Source organism: Microcaecilia unicolor, chromosome 1 (assembly GCF_901765095.1).
Source record: "Microcaecilia unicolor chromosome 1, aMicUni1.1, whole genome shotgun sequence".
In the NCBI taxonomy this organism is placed as follows: Eukaryota; Metazoa; Chordata; class Amphibia; order Gymnophiona; family Siphonopidae; genus Microcaecilia; species Microcaecilia unicolor.
Window position 1 is genome coordinate 28,447,968 of NC_044031.1, and position 9,621 is coordinate 28,457,588.

Here is a 9,621-nt window from a genome sequence, read left to right on the forward strand (position 1 = left end):
ATATCCGGCCCTATGTGTATAACTGACCATGGCTGCATAGGGTGGTTAGATTCAAATGGACAGTGACTCTGGCTCACAAAGGGTTAAGATATTAGCAGGGCTTTTTTTGAGGGGGTACTTGGGGGTACTGAGTACCGGCACCTTTTCCACTGTCTGCTAAACTTGACCCATGGTTCTCGTATTTGAATGAAAGAGCTCAGGTTCTCCATACAAATTCTGCCTTGTCATAGATTCTGTGACTGGTTGCAGGGGTCCTGGCTATTGTAGGGTGGGTCCCTCAATGATTACTCCATCTCTGAAGGGTGGCCTGGCATTTGAGCACTGGCACCTTATTTGCTAGACAAAATGCACTGGTTATTAGTGAGGGATGGTATAGAGAGGGGGAGGTTCTTTTAGGTAGGGGCGGTCATGGAGGGTAGGGATTTTAGGGGAATACAGGGGGGCAGGTTGGAAATAAATGGCAAAGCAGCAACGCCTTGCCATTTCTCTACCTTGCCAAGCTTCGGCTACCTTCGTGGTGACTGTTTCCTCTTTCAACGGGAAACCAACACTTTGCTCGTGCCAGCTGTTGCAGTAGTCTGGACAAGTGGTCTGCTGTTTTTCCTTTGATGTTTGCCTTCTGTGTGTAAGATACCAAGGGGCGCTGATGAGTTCCACGCCGTCTCACAAACCCAAAGAAGTGGAAAAAGCCAACCAAAATGTCCAGGATGACCAAAATTTATTCTTCAAAAGAATTGCTGATAAAACAACCCAACACGGGCCGTGTTTCGACAAACACGTTCTTCATCAGGGGTATCTTAATAAAAACAAAGACTGTGTTTGTCGAAACACGGCCCGTGTTGGGTTGTTTTATCAGCAATTCTTTTGAAGAATAAACTTTGGTCATCCTGGACATTTTGGATAGCTTTTTCCACTTCTTTGGGTTTGCCTTCTGTGTGCTCCTGGTCCTTTCAAAGTGTCTTTGTTATGGTGAATAGTATAAGGTTAGTTAAAAAACAACTTGTGTTTGCTTCAGAGGGATCTGGATAATGCTTGGGATGGAGCACACCTTTGACTCGGGTGGATATGCATCCCGGTTTCCAGGCACTTGGTGCATATGTGCTGGTAGCCGGGGGAAATGTGATCTTGGGATGGAGCATAGCCTTTAGAACTCACTCATGACTACGACCCTGGAAATTTGGTATGGAGCTCATCCTTAATATGATCTGTGTTCCTGCTGCCCCAGTGGCTCAGTATCAGGCTCCAGTGTTTTAGGGATGCTTGGTTTTCCCTACCTGCTTTGGTGTTGACTGCTGTAAGATTTAATGAATTTTGGCCAAATAGCAAGGCAGAGTTTTCCTCAACTTAGCATTATAGAGGTGCTCATCTTTGAGTCCTTCATTGTGGCAGCCATCTTTTGGTTGGTTACCATAGTGTGGTGGCCATTTTGGCTGCTATATATCTCCACAGCAGCCATCTTGCAAATGACTCTGGAGGTGCAGTGACCACCATGGTTATTATGCTTTAGTTTGGCAGCCATCTTAGGGTTGGCAAAGTGGTGCTTCATCCTTTGTGAAGATGGAAATATAGAAAGCTGCCATCTTGGAGTGGTCATACCGTGTGGGGGCCATGTTTTGGATGGCAGTTGTTATGGTTTACTCTCACAGTGCATATTGTCTGGGCCTTTGCAGGTTCTTGAAACACATGGGTTTTCTATTAAACATTATATTTAATGCATTTTTCATTTGGTTTTCAGGTACAGTACATTTCCATCACAATTTAAGAGCGTCAGACAAAAATGGGGGGGGGGGGGGGGGGGGAGGCTTGGGGTTTTTGTTCTATGCCAATTGCGGGCAGTGAGATATTGTTTTAATGAGGCAACATTACATATCCTAATACGTACTTTGCTCATATCTCAACTCGTCTATAACATGGTATATGCAGGAATAATGTGAAATAACATGAAATGGTTGCAGATCTTGGGAAATATTCACAAAACTAGTTAAAAAGCCCATTTCCGACACAAATTAAACGGGCGCTAGCAAGGTTTTCCTCAGAGTGTGTATGTTTGAGAGAGTGTATGTGAGAGTGACTGTGTGTGAGAGAGAGAGTGAATGTGCGAGTGCGTGTGTGTGAGAGAGAGAGAGAGTGAGTCTGGGTGCGAATGTGTCTGTGAGAGAGTGTGTGTGTGAGAATGAGAGTGTGTGCAAGTGCGTTTGTGAGACACAGTGTGAGAGAGAGAGAGTGTGTTTCACACAGATACAGTGTGTGCGAGAGAGAGAGTGTGTGTGAGACACAGACTCTTTGTGAGACTGAGTGTATGAGACCAAGAGAGTGTGTGAGTGACTGTGTGACACAGAGAGTGAATGTGATAAAGTGTGAGACATAGTGTGTGAGAGACAGTGTGTGAGAGAGAGAGAGAAAGACATTGACTGTGAGAGAGTGTGTGTGTGACAGAGATACCTCCCCCCCCCCTCTCTGGTGTCAGGCCCCCCCCCTCCCTCCCTCCCTCCCTCTCCCTCCCTCTCTCTGGTGTCTGAGCATTACTGTGCAGGACGCTGAGCTCTGGCTGTGTTTCAAGGAACTGACCAATCCTATTTAATAGAATGCACCTCCAACATTCTGAAGCCGAGAAACCTCATGTGGTTGGTCACTTCTGCTTGTGATGTCAATTCAGGAGATGGATACAGAGAGCAGGAATGCCTCAGCCATGCAGTCAGCTTCAGAATGTTGGAGGTGCGTTTTATTATATAGGATATGACCACATTACTCCTCTGTTTAAAAAATATCATTAAGTACCGATTGAGTTTCATATTTCATTTAAAATTTTAACTTTGGTTTATAAAGCTTATTATGAGCGGGTTCCATCGTACCTAAGTAGTTTAGCTGTTCCATACACTCCCATAAGGACTCTTGATCTCTTCAAGATTACAGAATGGTGCCCCCATATCTCCAAGGCTCGTTGAGAATCCACACATTCCCGTGCTTTTTTTTATTGGCTGGCTCCTGTTCTCTGGAATAGTCTTCCAAGATCATTACATGGAGAAATGTGTTTAAAGAAATGTAAAATCTTATTAGAGACTCATTTCTTCTTGTTAGCTTTTGATGTCCAGCTTGAAGGAGAGAAAAATGTATTTCGATAGAGAAAGAGAATGCAATACAATATGTTGTTTTTTTCCTCTCTTCTTTAACCATTTATGTAAGAGTGTATGTGTTAGGTCTGTTCTACTTATAATAATGGAGTTCCTTTCTACAAAACTTTGTTTTTTATTAAACTGCCTTGATCCGATGACGGCAGGTGGTATATCGAGTTTTTAATAAACTCTGAACTATCTTTATGGGTCATGTGTGGTAGCTCTTATTACATACCGATGCTATCTAATATCTTTTATCCTTTGACTTGTGGAGGAGTGGCCTAGTGGTTAGAGCACCGGTCTCGCAATCCAGAGGTGGCCGGTTCAAATCCCACTGCCGCTCCTTGTGATCTTGGGCAAGTCACTTAACCCTCCATTGCCTCAGGTACAGACTTAGATTGTGAGCCCTCCTGGGACAGAGAAATATCCAGAGTACCTGAATGTAACTCACCTTAAGCTACTACTGAAAAAGGTGTGAGCAAATATTGAAGATTCTACGTGGAATGTTGCTATTATTGGTGATTCTACATGGAATGTTGCTATTATTGAAGATTCCACATGGAATGTTGCTACTATTTGAGATTCTACATGGAATGTTAATGTTGCTATTCCACTAGCGACATTCCATGTAGAAGCCTGCGCGGCCGCATTGCTGATCTGCAAGGCTTCTCTATGGAATGTTGCTAGTGGAGGAGTAGCCTAGTGGTTAGTTCAGTGGAACATGGAATGTTGCTACTATTTGAGATTCTACACGGAATGTTGCTATTATTGGTGATTCTACATGGAATGTTGCTATAGTGGAGGAGTGGCCTAGTGGTTAGAGCACTGGTCTTGCAATCCAGAGGTGGCTGGTTCAAATCCCACTGCTGCTCCTTGTGATCTTGGGCAAGTCACTTAACCCTCCATTGCCTCAGGTACAAACTTAGATTGTGAGCCTTCCTGGGACAGAGAACTATCCAGTGTACCTGAATGTAAATCACTTGAGCTACTACTGAAAAAGGTGTGAGCAAAAATCTAAATAAATAAATAATATTTGCAAGCAGCTTGCTTGCAGGGTATTCCTCCAGCTAACAGATCATCCAAAACACACACTAATGAAACTCAACTGTTGGCTGTAGAGTTCTTAAGACAACCAAACCATCAAAGGCCACGAAGAAGGCTAAGGGATATGTACTGCTATGAGTGGGAAAGCACGTGCGGGGTACAAATGTAACAAAATGAATAAATCAATACAGCTGAGCAAAATGAAACAAAGGAGTTCAGACAGGAACCGCGTCAGCAACCTGACCAACAGAATGTTGGGGCCGTTCAACAGTGTCTGATAATACAGTTTCAATTTTTATATTCCGCTGTTACCAGATATAGTTCTAAATGGATTACATAGAGAGTACTAGATCTTAAATCCCAAATTATCCAAAATATTTAGTTAATTAACAGTACCCAAAATGTACTTCTGGAATAGCTGAGTTTTGATCGCTTTCCTAAAACAATCAAAACTAGGTAGAGATGGAATGAGGGGGCATAGGATGAAGTTAAGAGGAAATAGACTTAGGAGGAATCTCTTACCGAAAGGGTGGTAGATGCGTGGAATGGCCTCCTGGTGGAAGATGTGGAGATGAGGACTGTCACGATTTAAGAAACCGTGGGACAGGCATGTGGGATCCCTTAGGAAAGCACACCACCCAAACTCTCATCCACTCTCTCATTACCTCTCGCCTTGACTACTGCAACCTACTCCTCACTGGCCTCCCACTTAGCCATCTATCCCCCCTTCAGTCCATTCAGAACTCGGCTGCACGTCTTATCTTCCGCCTGGACCGATATACTCATATCACCCCTCTCCTCAAGTCACATCACTGGCTTCCGATCAGGTACCGCATACTGTTCAAGCTTCTCCTACTAACCTACAAATGCACTCGATCTGCAGCCTCTCCTTACCTCTCTACCCTCATTTCCCCTTACGTTTCTACCCGTAACCTCCGCTCTCAAGACAAATCCCTCCTTTCAGTACCCTTCACCACCACCACCAACTCCAGGCTCCGCCCTTTCTGCCTCGCCTCACCCCATGCTTGGAACAAACTCCCTGAGCCCATACACCAGGCCCCCTCCCTACCCATCTTCAAATCATTGCTCAAAGCCCACCTCTTCAATGTCGCCTTCGGCACATAACCACTACACCTCTACTCAGGAAAGCTAGACTACTCCAACTTGACATTTCGTCTTTTAGATTGTAAGCTCCTTTGAGCAGGGATCAGCCTTCTTTGTTAATTTGTACAGCGCTGCGTAACCCTAGTAGCGCTCTAGAAATGTTAAGTAGTAGTAGTAGTAGGAAAGGAAGGGTTACTGGTTACTGAGGATGGGCCATTTGGCCCTTATCTGCCGTCATGTTCTATGTTTCTATCTAACACTATCCAGAATCGATGACCAGAGGGTTGCGGCTTGATAAAGGAACACTGAAATAATTTGAGTAACTCACACCCTTAGGACTAGGAAATGTTAGCAAATTGAAGCAATGTATAAGATTCAGCCTCACATATGCGGGTCTAAATATCAATGCTAACATATATAAGAACATAAGAGTAGCCATACTGGGTCAGACCAATGGTCAAGCTAACCAATAGGCGGTTAGCTTGACAGAGTTTAAAAAGGGGTTAGACGGTTTCCTAAAGGACAAGTCCATAAACCACTACTAAATGGACTTGGGAAAAATCCACAATTCCAGGAATAACATGTATAGAATGTTTGTACGTTTGGGAAGTTTGCCAGGTGCCCTTGGCCTGGATTGGCCACTGCCGTGGACAGGATGCTGGGCTCGATGGACCCTTGGTCTTTCCCCAGTGTGGCATTACTTATGTACTTACTTATCTAGCCCATATCCTGTTTTCCAAACAGTGGCCAAGCCAGGTCAGAAGTACCTGGCAGAAACCCAAATTGTGGCAACATTCCAGAACCCCAAAATCAGAATGTCAGATTCACAGAAACAGAAGCCTGCCCTTGCACATCAACAATGCGGCCGCGCCTGAGAAGAGGACCTCGGCTGGCGGGGGTTGGGGACCCCCGCCAGCAAAGGTACCCAACAGCAGTAGTGGGGGAGGGTTGGCGGTGGTGGCGGGAAGAGGGGGTCGAAAGGGTTGGCGGCGGGGGGGGGGGGTTATAGGTGGTGGTGGCGACAGGGGAGGGTCAAAAATGGCGGCAGGGGGTTAAAAATGGCGGAGCGGGGGGGGGGGGGGTCGGCGGCGCTGGGGGGCTAAAATGTGCCCCTCACCTCTGGCTCTGGACCCCCTTCCCGCCAAAGTGTGTCTACGCCCCTGCTCAGGGCCCTGTTTGCAAAGGTGCGCTAGCGTTTTTAACATGCGTTAAAAAATTTGCATGCCCTGTCTAATTACCATAATATTCCTACGGGCGCCTACATGGTTAATGTGCGCTAACAACGCTAGCTTGCCTTTGTAAAGAAGGCCTTTAATTATTTTTTTGAAAAACATTTTTTTAAACATATTTACATTTGTTGCAGACATCATCGTACTCCTGATACAGGCAGATTCCGAAACACCACCATGTTGGGTCTTGAGTTATTTCATCAATAAAGTCACCTTCTACCGTACTGCTGTTTTGTTTTCTTCTCACTATTCTGTGAATTGTTGTCCATGACTTTGATCACTCGCGAAGTTCAGACTGCTACATACTGTAACCTCTCCTACCCAGAAGGATCATCAATCAATGATTATATTGATCCTCAACTTTGTTCAGCGCAATGAGCCCAATTCTATATTTGGTGCCTAAAATGAATGCGCATTAGGGAATTACGCCTAAGCGTATTCTAAATACCACATGTAGGTGTAGTTCATGTGATTAATGGGCTCATTTTTGAAAGAGAAGGACGTCCATCTTTCGACATAAATTGGAAGATGGACGTCCTTCTCCCAGAGACGTCCAAATCGGTATAATCGAAACTCGATTTTGGACGTTTCTAGCGGAAGGACGTCCAAAGTTCAAGGGAGCGTGTCGGAGATGTAGCGAAGGCGGGACTTGGGCATGCCTAACACTTGGACATCCTTGACCCATAATCGAAAAAAACAAGGATGTCCCTGATGAACAATTGGACGTTTTCACCCGGACGTGTTTTTCTTACGACTAAGGCACAAAAAGGTGCCCGAAATGACCAGATGACCACTGGAGAGAATTGGGGATGACCTCCCATTACTCCCCCAGTGGTCACTAATCCCCTCCCACCCTCAAAAAACATCTTTAAAAATATGTCGTGCCAGGCTCAGATGTCATACTTGGGTCCATGACCGCGCATGCAGGTCCCTGGAGCAGTTTTAGTGGGTACTGCAGTGCACTTCAGACAGGCGGACACAGGCCCATACCCCCCACACACACCTGTTACATTTGTGGAGGGAACAGCGAGCTCTTTAAACCCCACCACAAACTTACTGTACCCACATCTAGGTGCCACCCTTCACCCGTAAGGGCTATGGTAGTGGTGTACAGTTGTGGGTTTTGGGGGGCTCAGCACCCAAGGGAGCTATGTACCTGGGAGCATTTTATGAAGTCCACTGCAGTGCCCCCTAGGGTGCCCGATGTCAGGGGGACCAGTGCACTACAAATGCTGGCTCCTCCCATGACTAAATGGCTTGCATTTGGCTGTTTTTGACATGGACGTCTTTGGTTTTGAAAATCGCCGAAAGTCAGAAATGTCCATGTCTAGGGACGTCCAAATTTAAGGATTTGGATGTCTCTGACGGTATTTTCGAAACGAAAGATGGACGTCCATCTTGTTTCAAAAATACGGGTTTCCCCGCCCCTGGATTTCGACGTTTTGCAAGGACGTCCAAATCGCAACTTGGACGTCCCTTTCGAAAATGCCCCACCACATCTACGTGTGTCCATTTACGCCAATGAAAAGTTGGCCTGAATCCCTGCACGCAGATTTACACGCACTGGCCCATATTTGATAACAACGCATGTAGATTTTGGAACGCCCACGAAATGCCCATTTCTATGCCACTAAGCACGCCCCTTTTTGCCTGCATGTGTTAGAATTTAGGCGCAGTGCTTTACAGAATACGCTTAGTAATGTATGCGTGTAAAATCTAATGTTTGCCAATTAATGCTCATTAGTGCTTGTTAAGAGCTGTTAACGCTCATTATTTATTTATTACATTTGTATCCCACATTTTTCCACCTATTTGCAGACTCAATGTGGCTTACATAGTACCGTAAAGGTGTTCGCCAATTCCGGTATGAACAAATACAGTAATATTGTGGTAGAATAAGGTTCGTGTGTACAGACACATTAGGGAATCGTAGAGAGGAAGAGTTATTATATGCAGTGGCGTATCAAGGGCAGGGTGGTGGGGGCGGTCCGCCCCGGGTGTCAGTGGGTGTGTGTGTGGGGGGGTGCTCTGCTCCCGCTGCTCCTACCCAAAAGGCCGCTGGCGCTGCAGTACCCACTGCCTACTGCTCCGTCTTCTCCTGCCACCACCCTGCCCTGAAAAAACATCTGTGAAGCGGGCGGCGTCGCAGGCAGCTTGTTAAAACAATTCATCTATATGTGTAATGATAGAATACGCCTAGATTTACATGCATAACCGTGCGTAACTCTAGACGTGCTGTATAGAATCTGGGGGAATATGCTTCTTAGACCATGCCATACAGCAGAGCCGTAGCGAGGGGAGCTGACACCCGGGGTGGGTCGCCGCTGCGCACCCCCCCTCCCCCGGGTGCAGCACGGCGCACCCTCCTCCCACTGGAGCGCACCCCCCCCCCCGGAGCGCATACCTTCCCCCCCCCTGGAGCGCATACCTGCAGCGAGGGATGGGTGGGAGGGCCGATCCGCTCCGACTGCACGTTGCTGGGGTGTGTCGGCTCCGCGCTGGTTCACTGCTCTCTCTGTCCCGGAACAGGAAGTAACCTGTTCCGGGGCAGAGAGGGCAGTGCACCAGCGCGGAGCCGACACCCCCCAGCGGCGTGCACCCGGGGGGCAGACCGCCCCCCCACCCCCCCTTCCTATGCCACTGCCATACAGTTGATATTCCAGCTGGGCGTCGAAGCATATCTCGTGAAAGCTGACATGGAGAGGCTTTTTCGAAAGGATGTTGTAAGTCAGAATTGGGACATCCTCAGCTAACTATTGTCAATCCCTCATGAACCCAAAGTCTGCAGCTAAAGTGTATAAACTCATGCAATTGTCAATTCTGCCTGGGAAAATGAGCTAAACGTCTCACTGTCCAGTAAGGAGGGGGATCTTTTTTTGGACAAAAACTATGCGCTCCTCCTTTTCAGCTGCTCTTCTACAGTCTCCCTACTCTGTCGTCCATAAATCCTACTGGACGCCTGTAAAACTTGCTAAAGTAAAACCAAGTACCTCAAATCTATGTTGGTCATGTCAATCTGAAGTGGGTTCACTAGATCATTTGCTTTTTTTTCCCTGTTGTAATTTGCAATCGTACTGGCGTTCGGTTTGGGGCACCACTCAGAAGATATTTAAAATTCACGATACTCTGTC